This window comes from Homalodisca vitripennis, chromosome 6, assembly GCF_021130785.1.
Source record: "Homalodisca vitripennis isolate AUS2020 chromosome 6, UT_GWSS_2.1, whole genome shotgun sequence".
Lineage (NCBI taxonomy): Eukaryota > Metazoa > Arthropoda > Insecta > Hemiptera > Cicadellidae > Homalodisca > Homalodisca vitripennis.
The window spans coordinates 136,874,640-136,880,639 of NC_060212.1; positions in this window are offsets into that span (position 1 = coordinate 136,874,640).

Here is a 6,000-nt window from a genome sequence, read left to right on the forward strand (position 1 = left end):
CAGTTTGACTTAATGCATTTCAAAATCAATAATGTGACATAGTTCATATTATATTGATTTTAATTAATTAATTTTAACAATATTTTACATAACCAACATTATAGTCATAAAGAATTAGCACAAAAGTAACATATCAGGAATAAATTAAAATTGAAGTATAATTAAAAAATTACCTTTATATATACCTTATATAAGGTACCAGTCGCAATGCACTCTAAAATAATGAAAAAGTGAACAGGACTTACGGAAATGAATGGATCGTTTCATACCAAATAGTTATAAATTAATACGTCAAATACGCCTTATTAAAGCATTCCATTAAAAAGGAAGTAATATATTATGTATGTAACGAACGGAAGTCAATAGTACACATATGTTCATGGCAGATGTCAAGATAAGCGCTAAGCGTTTTGACCAGCTTTGTTGTACACTTGAGGTGCAATCAAATAGAAAAGCGGAAGAAATAGTAATTATAAAATTAGTACATGAATCTATATTAGCACTTCTATAGCAAAATGTAAATAATGTCAGTTTCACAGTTAGTCACGATAGTAGATAGTGATTATTTGCACAGTAAAACTGACAGTCAAAATCGTAAATCCAACCAATCAGATGACCGTAATGCTTCCATCGCTGATCCGAATTTATGCTGAAATTGGCAAAGCTAGCTGTAAAATAGGTTGGTCAGCAATCCATACTGTTATGTCTCCGTATATATACGAAAACGAAAAGATTTTTTGAGGGGTAACCTTAGTGGGCATTATTGCCAAAGATTATTTCAAGAAATATTATACCTATACTTGGAAAATATTCATTTATTCTCATTAAAGACTATTTATAAATTATGTTAAATAAAAATAAAACCGGCACTACTGTAGTATATTGATGCTAACACTTATATTTGGATTTAAATACAATATTTAAACATTTTAAATTACAAGTACCTGATAAGTATGTCACAGAAACATTTGAGAGTTTCTATAACAGCTTCTGGATATAAGTATAAGGTATTCGTTTTTTTCATATTGTAACTGTTCCGATATAAGCAGTTGAAATTACATTTATAATGTATTAGAAGACGCAACGAGAGAGGCTGCTAAATGCAAACGTATGAGAAAAGATCAAGCGTACCGATTGAAGTGTCAATATATTGAGGGAAGCAGAGCGGCCATCAAGACGAGATATACATTATTCCCGAACTGTATGAAATGGCAGGTGACTATGAACGGTAAGCCTCATCACTCGCTGACACATTGTCTTTGTTTATTTACTGTTGTCGTAAATAATATTATCCGTGAAAAACATCACTACTCTGGTTAATAGTTATATAATATTTAAATATGTCATAGCTTATGTAATGTCATATCAGCTTTAAATATTTAACCCATTTGACGATGTTCATCTTAAATTCTAGTCTTAGTTAAAATTAGAATTTTAAGTTAAAAACTATTGTAAAATTATTAGTAATAGGGTGTTGTTTTATCATCAATCCATATTCATACTAGTTGACTTCTATGACTTGTTAATAGCATTACTATTACTGTATATTTACAAAGCAACTACTAGTTGAATTTACAACTGAATTTGTATTTGAAGTTATTTTGTATACTGTTGATACTGTTGAACTTATAATTGAAATAGCAAAATTTTAGTTAATTACTGATAGCACCGCTTACTCTTGTATCATACATAAACAAAGATGTGATTTAACATTCAATAAGTATGTAATGAACGAACAATTAGCATTGAAACGTGTAAATTTGCAATTCTATCTACTTCACGAACGCGCCCTTTGTAACATATTTACTTACTGTTTGATAATTAGTAGTGATATTTCTAGCACAAATTTTCAAATAATTTACTACATTTCCCGAGACATTTTCTTTCAAACTTGTCATTAGTTTGTTGTTATTATAAATATTTACAAATAAATTGTTTTTTCATCAGTTAAATGTTCGATAATTTGGGAAGACAAAAGCAAAATATTTTGTTGTACAATAAATTCGAGTGGTTTTATCACTTCCGGAATTAGATAGGCCGGAAAGTTCTAAGGCGTTGGTTTATTAAAGGATATTACTTAATTGCTGAATTATGTAATTCGTGGTGTGTCCGTAATTTAATTCATGAAGGAGGTAATCGGCGTCCTGGACTTTACGGTAATAACTTATTAAAGCGCGTCGATAAAAAAGAGTGAGACATCCTTATTATAAACAAAATTAAATTATAAAATTTTATATTTAGAAGAGGAGAGGGTGAAGGCATGTGGAGTGGTTGACAAGTTGTGTAATATAGGAAACCTGACATACCGATATTCTCTTCACCTGCCATACAGCACGGCACTGGGCATTTATTTTATCTCCCTTCGAAAAAATGTTAACAGGGACGTCACACTGCCTGGGACTTAATAATAGATATAATTTGAGTAATAGGTAAATAGTAGTAACTTTAAGTGTCACTTGCCAATGTAGTAGAGGGTAGAGGTGTAAAAATAAATTCACAACTCTGTTACATTGAAACGCATGGCGAGGGTTACAAATTTCACACCTTGGAGGATATCAATTAATTTAAAAATTATAAGAGTAGTTGCGGAAAAGCACGTGCACGACACCTCGTATGTTGACTGAAGTCTAGGTGGTCTCAAAATAATTAACCAAAAAAGGGACACTCCCGATTTCACGCTATTATAACGTCTTAATCGGGTCAGGGATAATTTATAAAAATATATAACCCTAAGACACCGGATAGAACAGTCGAGAGGGGTAAAATCCAGGGTTCGAAAGGGAGAGGTAGTTTCCAAGTTCAGCTCAGAACCGAATTAATGTGAAACCAAAAGCCGAAGCAAATACAGCACCGATGATCAACGGATCAACATGCTTTCATCATCGCAGACTCGGAAACGAAAGGGAATAAAGGGAAGGCGTCAGCATTTGCTTTAGGATGACTGTTCCACTACCTAAACGTCCCCTAATACGACAGTCGTTAGTTCAACTGAAGCTCGAAAACGAGAAACGCTGGAGCCAACTTACGACAAGCGACCCAGCGGCCAAAAAAGAGAAATGATAACTAAATAAATCTAAATGCAAACACTAGTTCACTCGAAATCACACATAGCTCGACTAGAGCCCGAAAGTAAGGAACGCTGGTGCCAACGTACGTCAAGCGACCCAGCGGCCTCGAAAAGAAACGATGAACTAAATAAAAACTAAATGCGAACACTAGTTCAATCAAATTCGGGCCTAGCTCGACTCGAGCTCGAAACTAAGGAACGCTGTTGCCAACGTACGTCAAGCGACCCAGCGGCCTCGAAAAGAAACGATAAACTAAATAAAAACTAAACGTAAACACTAGCTCGCTCGAAATCGCGCCTAGCTCGCCTAGAGCTCAAAACTAAGGAACGCTGGTGCCAACGTACGTCAAGCAACCCAGTGGCCCCGAAAAGAAACGATGAACTAAGTAACACTAAATTAAATTACGCCTAGCCCGAAGTTCAGGAACACTGGTGCCAACGTACGTCAAGCAACCCAGTGGCCTCGAAAAGAAACGATAAACTAAATTAAACTACGTTCAATCCTAGTCCAAAATTCAGGAACGCTGGTGCTAACGTACGTCAAGCGACCCAGCGGCCTCGAAAAGAAACGATAAACTAAATAAAAACTAAACGTAAACACTAGCTCGCTCGAAATCGCGCCTAGCTCGCCTAGAGCTCAAAACTAAGGAACGCTGGTGCCAACGTACGTCAAGCGACCCAGCGGCCTCGAAAAGAAACGATAAACTAAGTAAAACTAAATTAAATTACGCCTAGCCCGAAGCTCAGGAAACGCTGGTGCCAACGTACGTCAAGCGACCCAGCGGCCTCGAAAAGAAACGATAAACTAAATAAAATTAAACTAAATTTAACCTAGTCCGAAGCTCAGGAACGCTGGTGCCAACGTACGTCAAGCAACCCAGCGGCCTCGAAAAGAAACGATAAATTAAGTAAAACTAAATTCAAAGTCTCCTTTACTAGTAATAAAATCTAATCCTATTCGTCCTGATCTATTTTCTTGCTACACTTTATATCTATAATTATATTCCGTTAGCAGCTTAAGTACGTAATGATGCGTACTTATCCTATCGTTAGTGACTAGGCAAGTTCAGGTAAAAGCGTGTTTTGGCAGGTAAATAAGTACCTACTTACTTGCACCTTATCGTGGCGTGTGTGGGGGCAGTGACTCCGACTCGACGACTTCGACTGCAATCACCGACCGAAAGACAGCGACCGAGAGACAGCGACCGAGAGAGCGAGGAGGCCAGGCACAGCGTACTTACGTACTGTAGTACTGGAGTCGTCCGCTGTAAGGCGCTTCAGCCCTTGAAGCGAACTCCGGCGGATGTATCCTGAAACTCCGCGTCTTACCCGGTCGAGCCGGACCCCGCCAGCTGACGATGGTGTTGAGCTACTGGAGTATAATTGTAGGTGGAAGAAATAAAAATCATAACATGTCATTAAACTAAAAACATATTTTCCTCTCAAAACAATAAAAATTGCCTTATTTAAACCCCCTGTAAAAATGACATGTTACACTATAACAAGTTATACTATAGAGTTACGACTTCTTTCTCTCATCAAAGTCAAGTTAAAGTAAGTTAAACATACAGAAATTTCATCTGTTTGTATGCAGCTTCAAAATGTAGTTAATTGAGAGGTATATATAAAACTACACATAGATTAAATTACTACAGTAAAATCTTAAACAGTAAAATATAGTTTTAATTTATAACGGTAAATGTTAAACATATAATTTCAAATAGTTTCCGAATATCATAAAACCTGTTCCAACATTTTAAGCTAAAAGTAACAGCACATGTAAGAAAAGCTCTTTAGCTCTCTTGGATCAAGATGAAGTATAATACGTTCCAATACCTGTGTAATAATACATTATAATCGAGGTAAATCAGTTATCGATCAGGAAATATTTTTAAATTAACAACTTTAAAGCATCATAAGCACTAAGTAGAAAACACTATCGGCAGGCATCGTAGTAATGACCACAGTGGAATTGTTTTTATCCCTCCGTGTGAGCTTTTTATCTCAGCTTTATTGAATATAAGAGAGAGATTGGAGAAATAATCTATAATCCAGGCATACCATCAATTATAACTGATGTAAAAATCAGGCAATTGACTTTAAAGGGTTTAAATTATTGAATTACGATTGTACAAGTAACATAACTCTTTGAAACCATATCTCAAAAAAAAAATTTTCACCAGAAGAGTAACGAAAACTAAACCTATTTATTAGTTGTATGATGTAGGTTCTCAGTAGTTGACTGAACAAAAAGGAAAAGTTTGGTTAGGAAAGTACGCGGACAGCATTCAAGCAACTGTTTAAGAAGTTTCTACTAACTTAAAGTAATTCCAGACTGTGGAAATGAAGTAGCCCACTAGGAGACTAGACTGATTTACTCACTACTCTCACTCTCGTGTCTCTTACTTCATTCTATCTGAAACAATTATATTGTTAGTTTTAGGGGAAACTCTGAATATGGATTTTGGGATTTATCAAAGAATACAAATATCAATTTAAATTTAATTGAGTAAAATAATATCTCCATATTGATGATATATAAGTAATACCATTTTGGTTGTACTAAGTATATGTTATAAGTTTTATATACTAATTTTAATAGGTTTAAAAATATTTGTATATTTCAAAACTAAAATGAATATTTTCATGAAATATACTTATAAGCTAGGGCATATGAAACGAATATTTATGTATGCATTAACAAACATCAACCAAGCACTCCATGCCAAAACAAAAGTTCTGTGCAAATAATCAGAGCTATAATTATACGTATGTACCGTCCACGTAATCCAAGAAATCAGAATTTACAGAACCATCTGTCTACAAAATTGTTATTCTTCATTTACGTCATTGCTATCATGTTTAACCATACAATTAGTTTAAAGGTTTATAGCTGTTCCTATTTTAAAATACTACAGTTATTCACAATACTG